At 43.8% G+C, this 13,216-nt stretch overlaps 1 protein-coding gene across 4 annotated transcripts in view; it reads left to right on the top strand.

Annotated features, from left to right (window-relative positions):
- LOC146811630 (membrane-spanning 4-domains subfamily A member 4D-like) overlaps positions 1 to 13,216 on the top strand; it is a 416,136-nt gene that overhangs the window by 164,538 nt on the left and 238,382 nt on the right. The gene's annotated exons all lie outside the window — the stretch shown is intronic.

The raw sequence follows: 13,216 nt of genomic DNA, 5'->3' as shown, positions 1-13,216 counted from the left end.
ATAATATAAGCAATAAATCTCTCCAATTCAAATATTTGCCAATTAATAGATAAAATACACAATTATAATTCTATTGGTTGCAATAATCCCATCATGAATATGAATCTATACTACACTAAGCAGTGTGATGTGGCTTATTTTGTAAAGTAGTTTGTGGTCAGGCAGCCACATGGCATGTGCTTCACTGTCTCTGCGAGTCTGTGTGCATCTTTAGTAGCGGAGCAGTTATGCGTCACCAGCCTGTCAGACCAGGACAGCAACCATCCCAAAACATTATACAGTAATTAGAAAACCAATCACACAAAAGGTTTCAGTCCAAAATTGGATATTTTTATCCTAGAACATCGATGGTCTTGGAAAGGACAGCACAGCACTTGGAAGACTGGCTTCCCAGTGATTTCAGGCAACAAATCTGGGCAGATTATGCTGCATGCTACCACATACACTGTGATACATCATTACTCCATTGAGATTCACCTACAGCAGAAAAAGTGCAGGCAGTGTCACTGATGCCTCCCCGTCCACTCAGGAAAATAATATCTCTTGTGAGACAAATGAGAAATTGGTCAATTGCCATTCTCTGTGCCTTCCTCTTTACTGGTATTGAGAAAATGATGTCAAGAGCTCAAGCTTTTTAAGATTAGAGAATGTCTACTTTAGAGAGAGATAGGTCATGCCAATGCTGCAGGCTTCTCCATCATAGCGTATCATCGCTGACCATGATCTTGAAAACCAATTGTAATTTGAGTTTGCCTCCTAAATGTGAAAACATTCTAAACAAGGCTAGGCATTAGGGACAAGGTCTTCATATGGAATGGTTAATTTGACTGGTTTGGCTACAGGTTTAAAAGCTGCAGCAGCCAGTCTGCACATGTACGGCTGTGGCCATGTTTTACTTGACAGTCTTGTTAATGGCAAAATGGGTGCTTCATTCCACAGGTAACATTCAGCTTTTATGCCGTTGGTGTGTTTCCTGCACTATTCACTCTGTTTTTACTGGATGCCTTCTAAGGCTGTGGAAAAACAAGGAGGAGTGAGAAGCAAAATTGGGGCAACCTCAGCCTCCCTTAAACGTTGTAATCAGTACACAAAAGAGGGAAAGCCTCACAACTGATGAACTCATAATGTTTTCAGAGATCAAATTTACTGGTCTCAATATATATCAAAGTGGAAAGGGATCTGCACCTAGGTGAATCGATGCAACCCTTGCATCACATGGAAATTTAAGTAAGATCCTCACCAACTTGTACCACCCTTGGCATGCTTCATGGGTTCAGGGGACACTCGCGTCTCCAGTGTCCAACCTGGTGACACTGATGACATGCTGTGGTCTTTTTCAATGTCGCCACATCCATACCTGTTCTAGGGTCTATTGGTCTTGGCCTTCCCTGCCCCTGAACATTCTGATTTTCCGCCTGATAAATTTCCCTGCCTCCTTACCAACGCTCCCCCCATTAGGCTGTCCCTGAGCGGTTTGCATCTGAACAAGCATCAGGTTATCTTTCAACTTCCTGTGTTTGGATTCAATCTCATCTGTGCAATATCTGGCGTACCGTAAAATCTCATCAACAGGCTTATTCTGCCAACAAATCAAATGCTGCTGTATCATGAGACTAACCTCTGGCCTCAATCCCAACACAAACTTTGAAACAAACTGTCCCATATCTTTCGTGTCCAACGCATCTAGGCCACTGTACTGCTTAAAAGCCTGCAAGAGTCTCTCATAGAATTCATGTACCGTCTCCTTAGGTTCCTGCACTGTCCTGTCTATCTTCACCCAATCGATGTCTTGTGGTGAGACCTTCGACTTCAACCAAGCAATCACTTGCTCGTATTTCCTCATCACTATCATTGCCGGACCATTCGTGATCGCGTTCCTATCAGGCTCGTAAGTCGGCCAATCAACGTCAATCTTGCATGCTGCCCACAAATCTCCCGGAACTACAATATCAAATAAGGTATTCAGATCAATCCACAGTACCTTTGAGATCTTTACAAAGCGGTCAACCTGCTTATACCACTCTGCGGGCTTCTCCCTAAGCCGGGGAAAATCATTCGTAAACGCCGCCAAATCACCCCTGCTCCAGGGTACATGCACGTATCCTCCATTCTGCACTTCTCTTAAAGGGAAATTCCTTATCTCCAACACCCCTCCACCCGGAGGTGGGGTTTCTCCTATCGTTCTCCTAGAGCTTTTTTTCTTGGACCATCTTTCTTCCCATTTAGCAAGCATCATCCATGCATGCATGGCTGTGATCAGATCTCTGCTGTGGGCCCTCAATCCAGCAACCCTTTTCTCCTCCAGTTCCTGGTCACTGTACTGCAACCTATGACTTCCTTGCAATGTTTTAGTCTTGGACAGATCCACCTCCTATCGCTTAGCCAATTCTGACAATTTCTCATGTGCAACTCGTGCTTTCCGAGTCACATCCTTCGCTACGAAGAGTAATTCATCTGGTCCATATATTAATGTTCTCTCAAGGGGTAAATTTCCACTTATTATCTCATCCACTTCCGCCTTTAACATTACTACATCTATCATCCCCCCTTTCATGGCTCCTCTCAGCACTTCTCTACAGCCTGCCCCTTCTCTATCGCTGTCCTCACATTTTTGCTCCTGCAACCTACTCTCTTCTGGTATGCACATTGGAGCATACCGATTCATGAAAGTAACCCGCTCTCTTTCTGCTGTCATCATTGTTGGGTTTTGATTTCTCACTGGTGGTACCCATGATCGTAAATCCGATCTCGACTCCATCAGAGACCTCGGCCTCTCTGATTTCTGTTCTCCTTGTCCCCTAGATGAGTCTGACATGGCTGGCAATGGTGTACTCCATTCTATAGGGTTCGGAGTCCAAGCCATTCCACCCACTAAGCCATTTCCTCCCATTAGGCCACTTCCTGCGACCTCTCTCCTTACTCCCTGGGCTGTCTGTTCTGGGTTCGCAACCTCCTCTGAATCTGGGTGATAAATCGAAACAATAGGTCCAATAGTGACCGGTACCTTTAGAGCATCCGGTAACCTCACATCTCTCTCGACCTTTACGCTAGCCACAGACTGGCTCCTTGTACTCTCTGTTCCTATCGAGATCCTTCCTTCTACTCTCATCTCTGGTTGAACTGTTACTCCTCTAGTCTCTTCTATCCGAACCAACGTCTCTTCTGGGACCTCTGGATTATACGGAGGTGGTCTCTGTGATAACAACCTCTCAAATAGGCTATCCTCAAAATCACTATCATCCTCATCATCTAACTTTACGTTCTTTGTCCCCTCCGAAGTGATCAATAAGGGATACAGTCTATCTTCCTCTATTGCCTGTACCCTCCATATTTTCTCCGCTGCATCCCATCTGGCATCCTGAAAAGCCCTGACCGACTTTTTCCACCCTTTCCTGATTTCTTCCTCTTTCTCTATCATGCGCTGCTCTAATCCACGCATGTAGTGCTTCGAATTGTGTTAGCCTTGGCAAAGGTCGTAAAGCCGCCATCACAGACTTCAACTGGTACAACACCGCTAACCTGAATGAGCCATACCTCGGGATTGCTAATTCTCCTTCACTTTGAGTCATTTTATGCCAATTCTCAAGCCAAATTATCGTATGCAATCCCACATTCTTTGCCATGTAATGTGCTGGAGTATCCTCAGGAGGAGCTTCTTCTCCCTCTCGAGTAACCACATGTTTGTCACCTCTACACAGTTCTCGAAAAACCTTAAAACACTTCATGATTGTCAAAATTCGATCCCGCACTCTGTTTACCTCCTGAGGTCAAACCCTCCAATGACAGCGCGACTAACACCAGCCGGCCTATCACTGCGCGACACTCTCTGACGTCACCTTCCTTCGTTCATAGCAGTTCCCTTTCCTTACTTTTACGTCTCACGCCTGCATTCATCCCATTCGTACTCTGAAATAACCGTTCGTCCCAAACAAGTTACTTCTCTGGCTGTCCGTCCACAGCCTCTGACTGTTCGTCCACAGTCTCTCGAAATTGTTGACCTCGGTTGGCAACTGTCTGTCCTCGTCCGGCCAGACAGATCGCCTCTGATAGGTTACAAATACTCAAATCCACATACAGCAACCCACGACCAGCGCCGAGTTGTCATGCACTCACACATTCGCTCCCCCTATCTCGGTCCAGGTGATCGATGGTACCTCACGATCTCCTTTGGGTGGTCAACAAAATCTACCACGGGTGTCTTCTACACCACAATTCCCGGGCTGTGCGCGCTCACAGCCTGATCTCACAATCACTCAACATTCACTCCAACTCCGCAAGACATCACACGACAAATCAACACCGCAATCTACAACATCTCATCCTATTCATACTCACTCCACGAACTGCTGCTTCCTGCCGCACTGCTACTCGCCATCTATGTTCCTCATCCGCCGTTGTCTGCTGCTCACCGTCTGATGATTTACCATTACTTATCGTCTACGGGTCTCAAGGATCACTTATCTTAATCTAATCGTCCCTCGCTATCGGAAGTAACCATCCGTCTCTGCTAGCAACTGCTGGGGCCCAATTTCTTGTTTCTCAATTATCTCCAAGAACCCACTCTGGTCGAATAAACCTTTTTACTTGCCCAATAGCGTGGAGGGAGCAAACACAATTATCAGAGAATACCTTCCGCAATTTGACATAATTAAGGACTCGAGACTCAATCTCTAGTGCTCTCGGGATTTTATTATCAACTTAAACATCTGCAGATATAAGCACCTTAATACCAGGCACAACAGGTAAATAGGCACTAACACAAATGCTACTCTACGAAGAATCCGCATTCGGCTAAATATAAACAAAAGTACAAATTCTAAAAGCATGAGGTAGATAACTACCAAGCCAATGTCAATATTGGGAATCATTAATCCAGAGCATCTCTGTCCCTACTCTGCTAGATATCATCCCTACTTAGCATTCCCTTAAGACCCAAGAAATCGTGAAAAGGTGTCAGAAGTGAAACTCCCTAAGAAGTCTTCACATAGAGAGCTTGATCTACCATGCTCCTTCTAGCTCCTCGCCCACCTCTTCTCTCTGCTCCTCTCTACCTCTCCTCTCCTCTGCTCTCTCAACTCTGCTCTCAACCTCGGGGCACTGTCCCTAATACGAAACCCAAAAACATAGAACACGCCCTCCGGCACACCTCCATGACCAGGTCTTCTTCCAGTAATTTTCCGTCCAGCGCTGTCCATCCTCCATCGTCCATCAGCTTGGCCTTGGGTCCCAGACACCGTCCGCGCTAGGAGTTGCGATTGGCACATTCCAAAGTACTCCCATGTCTGGCTTCCCCCATAATTAAATTCTTAGACTAACGAACCAACTGTCCTTGCACCTGCGGGGAGATCATGGGATGGAGAAATACTTTGCACCTTTTAACTTTACAATTTACTGCAGCCCATAACCTCTACTAGAATAAATTATTGTGGCCTACCGCATTCAGCTAACATAAGAAAATAACAGGCCTTTCTCCTCAGCGATATATGTGCATTCGGGCCTCTACTCTGTTAAACACGCTATTAAATCACATTCTAAGCATTAGTACTTTTACTTTCACATACATGAATAAGCAACCTACATGAGTAAATTTAATCATGTCACACGTTTACCTAATACATTGCATTGAACGACAACTAATCATCATGTATTTTACTGAATACATTCGCAATACAGTTTCACATTTCTAACACTTCTATGTTGCGATATAGCTGATACATTTCTTAATACATTTCGTACGGCACATCTAAGTATACATTGATTATATACGGGTGCCAACTAACCGTGAATATGATGCACCCCTACAAATTTCAAACCTTTAGGCGCTACATCATAGCCATTAATAGAGAAGCAACACAAATGCGGTCTCTTTTTCAATAGTATCCACTATACAAATGTCTGCTGGGTAGTATGTCTTTAAGTTCACCATTTACAAAACAAAATTCATCTTTGACTTCTCTTCATTGACGTGCAGCTTAACTCTGCTAATGGGTTCCTACTCCCAGTTTCTATACCTTTATAGTTCAGGGTATCACCTCATTATGGGATTGATTTATTTATTTATTTTTATATAGCGCTAGCTAGACCCGGAGGTATCAGAGCGCTTTACATGAGGATCAGGAGTTACAGGGTACAAGTTACATTTGTTACAAAAGCATAGACAAACATGGGATAAAAAAGCAATGTTGCGGTAATACGTCAGACTGAGGGGGAGGAGGGGGACAAAACAGGGACACGGGGAGAAACTGTGTCCAATGTCTGGCTGGGTACGTGACAGCCAAATTAATGTTGGCAGGAATATCCGTTTTCTGGTACAGATACCCCCCAGTCAAGGCAAATACTAGTTATACTCAACAGCAAACATTATTATTAGGGGTTGGCGGAATTTGCATAGTCGCGCTACGCAAAGCTCCGCAAAACGGTAAAAAATCTCCGCGAGCTTGCAAAAGTTCTGCGAACACGCGGAATTGCTTGTTCCGCCCGTTCGCGATGCTTTTTTCCTGGTCGCGAACGCTGTTTGCGTGCTCGGGGGGAATGTCTCGCGAACACGCGGATGATTTTTCCCCTAGCTCTGCTGAGGGCATTTCACACAAAGTTGCTCAACTATTACCAACCACTTCCCCTAAGCAAAAAGCCTGGCCTCTAGGCTTTGCCAATGTTTGTTTTTAGTATGAGAATAGTTTAACAATGAGAATTTGGGTATTTTACTGCATTTGTAGGTGTCCATTAAGGGAACGACTGAAAAAAACAATCTTTTTAGGTGTGGGGTTAGGCAGTGCAGTTGTCAAACAGGCATATTGCTAACAATATAAATAGAGTGGGCTTTGGGTCTGCCCCTTCTAAACACTGGCTTTATTCTGCCAGCTTCTTTCAGCTCTTGACTTGTGTCTTTGTCAGTCACATGTTGACTAGTGGAATATTTATCCCCCACTAATACCACTGTACTTAGCCGCAACATTCCTCTTGACTAATTGTCATGTCATTATCATTGTAATGCATGAGGGACTACTTTATAACTGTGTGTCTCACTCTGATGTACTAATGGTGCATGCACATTAAACCCAGACCACCTGGGTTTGCCAATCTGGGTCCAAATATACTGCATGCTGATGGTGCGGAAAGACAGTTCTGTGCACTGGCCAGGATGGAGGTGGTGGGGGCTGGTGCCTATCTTCCCTTCCTGGGGAGCTCTGACTTGTCCAGGGGTGGCCCTTATAATGCAGCATTTAAGGAGGTCTCCTCCAGGTCAAATACAATATGAGGGAACTTGTAGTGGGTCTGAGAAGCAGCAGAGCCATTAAGTAAGTTCGCCCCAAAGGTATTAGGAATCTCTGCTACACTGCGTCTGGGTCAGCTTAAAAACTATCATAGAACATATTTCACACCAGAGCTGCCGTGGAGACAGGGAAAGAGCTCATACTCTACTTGAACGAGATTCAGAAAGGTGACTTCATGCCTAAGCGGAAGTCTTGTGATTGAAACATTATGGTCGCAAGAGCAATACATTCTTAACAAACTTCTGGTAGGCCCCTGAATCTCGTTCCAGAGTCAGTACTCTTGGGACTTGTAGAGTAGTTGGGCGGTGTACGGGACTCCCAAACTTTTATTGGCCATGGTTGTCTCATAGCTAAGCACAACATCATAAGGCCCTGGAAAACGATGGAGATACTGCCAGGAGGCGAATGGATGCTTGGTGAGAACCTGTTGTTCCCATCAAGAGAAATCAGGTGTACAAGACAAGGGCCTGCCCCGAGAAACACAACAAAATATGGACGCCCTGGTGGGCCCCCTTCAATATAAGACACTGAAATACACATGCCCCTCCCCCACTTAAGTTGACCGAATTGGAAAATGATTGCAATGTTCGTATGCTTATTCATTGTTTATTCCCATTCATCCTCAGGATTTCCATTCATGCTCATTGTTTTATGATCTGTAAACATCTGTAAACTAATAAAATGTGATTATAAAAAAAAGTTAAGCAAGACATTGCATAGAATCATCAACAGTTCTCCTCTGATTCTTGGTGCATATGCATCCAAGTTCATCTCATCGCAGTCACAAGATAAAAGTTTCTTTTGTCAGACTTCTTAGCAGCACTACGATCTCTGAAGGTTTGCATTCCCACAAAACTTCTATTGTTGACGTGTTTTCCGTTCTGGTGACAAACTGCCTTAGTCTAGACACCATGGCCCAACAAGTAATCTTTTATAGTCCCCCCCCCACTTTAAACATCCATAACCTTCTTTATCGTTTTGATATTATTTGCAATCTTAGTGCAAAATCATCAAATCGTTCATCATTGTAAAGCCTTTATGATTGAAAGGTAAGCGCACATTCTAAGTCAATATGTAGGACACATAAGGTCACAGGTGTCAAAGTGCAGTAAACAAACAATGCAGTCTCTCATAATGACCGTCGATATGTGGAAAAGATGATTTTTTTTGCTTCTTAAAGGGAGTCCTTTCCAAAGAATGTCCTCCTCAATAAAGGTAAATCATCCCATTTCTGATCATAGAGCCTGGATGATTTTCACTAGCAATGACCTCCAATTATGGGTAGAACCTTTGTTAAACCAGCATGGTCTTACCTCAAGGCCCAAGATGGGCTTACAACAGTCTTTATTAATCTGCAGTTTGGGCCAGGTTGGTACGAAATTATGGAACTGATACACAAAACAAAAACCCGGATTTACCAGTCTTGGGGCCAGATGTTTGACCATATTTCGCAGTGGCAAACGGGAAATCATCCCGTTTGCGACCGCAAAATTGGTCTGTCCCATGTACAAACCCTATTTTGTGAGTTGGTCACCTTTTACCGACTGGCAAAATAGGGTTTGCGACTCGCTTTTAGGTAGGGGCGTGCCAAGGGCGTCCCTTCCAAATAGCGACTCAAACTGTAATTGCGGTCGCAAAACACTCGCAGTTTACCACCTACTTGAAGTAGGTGGTAAGCCACTCGAAAACAGGAAGGGTTCCCCAGGGGAGCCCTTCCCCTTTGTGAGTGTGTGTGAAAATATTTTTTAAGAGCAGGCAGTGGTCCCACTGCCTACTCTTAAGCAATGAAACAGAAACGTTTCTTTTTTCTTTTTTAAATGCATCCTGTTTTGTTTTAAGGAAAACGGGCTGCATTTAAACAAAAAAACTTCCTCTTCAATAAAGCTAGATTGTTCCATTTCGTTATTTAGAAAGCAGTCACAGACATGTTGGTCTGCTGACCCCAGCAGGCTACCGTCCCTGGGAGTTCTAGCCATCCCTAATGGGGATCGCAAATAGCACTGCCTCATGAATATTAATGAGGCAGGCAATTTGCGACCCCATTAGGAATCACTAACCGTGTCTGAGACACTGTTGTAAATTACATTTTGGGAGTCACACATCTGGCCCTTTAACTAGTAGGATGGCCTGATTTACGAAGGCTTTTCCCCTGGCTTTGGAATATTTTTAACACTGTCCCAAGTCTATAGCAGAAGTCCTACGTCTGTTTTGAGCAAGGAAGTCACATTGTCAATCAGGCCCAACAGTTTTAAGATGGTCATAAACCAAAACAAACCAGTCACACAGGGCCGCAGCCTGCATAAATCAGGGGCTCTGACCAGCTTTAAGTCAGTCTTGAACCAGTGGCTTTGTGCTTATGCACCAATGCTCTCAGCACTGTCTTGGACTTCACGGGCAGCCAGTGGAGGGTCTGCAGTGCAGGCGAGATATAATGCTTGTTTCTGTCGCATGCTGAATGAAGTTACAAATAGTCAACAAAGGGAAGCATGCTTCAAAGATCTTAGAATGACCACCCTGTACGATTGTATAGCTTTTGCAGGCCTCTATGCAAGGTGGACATAAATTGTTTTTAACCCACATATCCAGAAAGATAATATTCCATTGTCCAAAGTTTTGACCGGATATTGTCACCCTTCCACCTTTTATCAGTCCTCGTGTTCAGTTTATAGACTCTGAAATGTGCGCATCAGCAACAACACTGCTTCCAACAACATGTTTGTTCCTGTCTTGCTATCACGCATCTGCTGAATTTGAAACCCTTGCATTTTCTTACCTAAATAGTCTTATAAGGTCAATGAGTTTGGCTTTACTAGGCAGAACAGTCATCTTATTAACAGTGACTGCTTGCTAGGATTATACCTAGAAATTATTGATTTATATGGCTCCCGTGCCCATCACAGGGGCGCAAGGCAAGCCCCTTCAGCGCAGGATGACCCCCCACCCTTCAGGGGCCCCTCAACCCTCGAGGGGGACCCCCATTCATACCAAGGCCCATGAAAAGTGGTGAGATATGAGAGAATCGGGGGCCCCTCTTCACGCTCTGCATTATTTCATTCGGCCTCTGACTGACCCATCCATTATCATGACCCAGATTTTGAAAATGCATTTTTTCTGTGGCAATTACGTCACATCAGTGGGAAACAAGCTTTGCTTTCATCTACTGTGAAGTAGCAATGCCAAATTACGGAGCTAGAGTCTTTCCTCTTCAGTTCGTGTTTAATTATGTGTTCACAATCTCTAAACTCAAGAGACCTGTTCACAGCAGTGGAGGGGGTTGGAACCCATATACATGATACAATTGTACACCGATAACTTAGTGAACAGGCATTTGCAATACGCGAGTTTGAGCTATTGGCATTGTAAATGATAATGCCTTTTATTTATGTTTTGGTTTTTCACACATAAATAAAAGGCATTTTCATTTAAAATGCTGATAGCTTAAACTCTCAGAAATGCCAAACCTACTGCATTGCAAATGCTTGTTTTGTTAAAGCGCCCCGTGAAAGCCCGCAAGGCACACTGAATGCACTGAATGTTGCAGGAAAGCATGGCGTGCCTGCCATAGGAGAAACCATTAAAGAAAATAGTGCTTACAGCATAAATAAGACGTACGGTGTAACAATAGAAGTAAAAGAGCCAGTCCTCATGGGAGGTTACAAATGAAGACAAGGCGGTGCTAAGGATGGACTAACATGCCTATTTGCGAATCAGAACCCAGCATTTAGGACGGACAATGACACAAGCCAATGACAAGTATGGGTGGAGAGTGGGCAGGGCCTCAAGTTCATACTCCAATACAGCCTGGCTTGCAGTGCGGCGCATGCGCTGCCCAGGCTCGACCTAAAAAGATGTTTTCCACATGGGGGTTTTGGGTGACAGTGTAATCAACTGTGCGTCGCTCTCACTGTCTAGTAGATGTTACTCAGAACTTCTGAGTGAAAAACATCCCTGTTATTTACAATTACCCATCCATGTTTCTGTGTAGGTCACCTCTCTCTATGAGAGGCTTTTCTGCGAAAGGGTCATTGGCTAACACTTGTGAAGCTAGAGGAGAAGAACAATGCTTATTTTTGGAGTGCTTGATTTGTGCAGGTGTTGGGCACAGGCATTCATTTTTTGAGGCCCTGGACTTATTTTTCGGATGAAGACTTTGACCTACAGGATAGAGAGAAAGAAGGAGGAAGCAAACGATAGCAAAATAGTAACCATGAGAGAAAGCTGGCAGCGTTGTTCCTCTGCGTTTATTTGTATTTCTTTATCTTTACAAATTAAGCACGGTTGGCCACATTAAACATGAATGAGGTATGGGACGCATCGGCTACCCCACCTCCAAAATGGTGCCTCCTGAATATATGGGAAGAATCAAATATCACGACAATGGGGAACATTTGGATGACTTTTGGGCTGATTGTTGCCAAACACAATATTTCTCGAAATTGGGGAGTAGCAGGGACCAGGAGCCTCAAGGACTGGGAAGAGGACATGGCCACATATTTGGTGGCAGAAGAAACAGTTTACATTAACAGAGGGTGCCCTCGCAAATGGGTTAAGGTTTGGGGTAAATGGAATGACGGACGAGGGGGGCTGTGTTCCTCTCCGTCCCCCCAGAGTGGCCCCATTCGAATAGCTGAGCCAGAAGAACGAAAAGGGTGTCCCTGCATGAATACTGCTGCGTTGCTTAAATGAAATGACACTAGTCAGTCAATTATCTTTATTCGATTATTAAAAATCATAAAAGATCGAGCAAAAATACATAACAACATTTCATCAGATCATTAAATTTGCATACAATTATCAAAAAGAAACATTAAATTTATACCATAAAACATACATAAATATTTTAAAAAGGATAAAAAAGAAGGGTTTATTAAAAAAGAGAGGAAATTCATTTTTCTGAGATAAAGTGCCTGTGCCTTATTTGGGATTTATTTAGACGTGCTCCTGCCACTAGAAAACTAGCGACAGCAAAGGCTACTTTTATATTAGGAAGAAGTTGCAAGAACAACAGGGCTGGTTTTACCTGAATAAAGCCCTGAGTACGTAAAATAGGGGGCAAGTATCTTTTTCTAATCTCAGTATAATGACCGCAAAACATAATAAAATGCATCGTGTCCTGAACTGAGAAACAATCGCAATCGCATGGTTCAGCGTCATCAGGTCTGGCCCAAGTTCCAAAATTACCCAATATAAAGTGAATTAAATCGAAACGAAATCTCGTTAAGAGAAAACGATGGTAAGGATTTGTTACCCAAAGAAGGTATGGTTCCATTCCAGGGACAGAGGTAAGCAAATAATGTTTCCTTACCATGGGTTTTTTTAGCTCTTGTGCTTCCCTTTCCATAGCATATAGATTTAACAGGGTGTTTTTAACTAATTTTAAATCTTCGTGAATTATTTCATCCGGAGATGAGAAGAGCTCCGGACGGCCTGCTAGGGACAGCTGAGTTCTCACGTATCTTAACCATGGGATTTTAAGTGCTCTGTCCAGGGCTAAACAGTCTTTTAAAATAATGTGATTCAATGTGAGCTCCTGGTTAAGCCAGGTTTTTAGCCAACCAATCACTGGGGCTAATTTTAAGGTATCAGATATGTAGCCCAAGCCAACCTCTGTATGTAGTGCAAATATCGGGGTTGATTGGGGAACAGAAAGGAGAGATCTTAAAAATTTATTTTCTACATTCTGTATTTTAGTAGAATTAGTATATCCCCAAATAATAGAGCCATACTGGACGACTGACAAGCATTTTGCTTTATAAACTTTAATTATGCTTTCCATAGGACGAGCGCCCAGTTTTTTGGCAAAACCCAACAACCCAGCGGTTGCTCTAGCCACAGCACCACTTTTAACCAGAAGCTGGGGGCCCCAGGTGCCCTTTTCGTCAAAAGTCACTCCTAAATATGGGAAAGAAGGGACTCTCTTGACCTCCTTCCCCACACAATAA

The sequence above is a fragment of the Triturus cristatus genome, chromosome 7, assembly GCF_964204655.1.
Source record: "Triturus cristatus chromosome 7, aTriCri1.1, whole genome shotgun sequence".
NCBI lineage: Eukaryota > Metazoa > Chordata > Amphibia > Caudata > Salamandridae > Triturus > Triturus cristatus.
The sequence above is the reverse complement of the archived record's forward strand: the minus strand, read 5'-3'. Positions and strand labels throughout refer to the sequence as shown.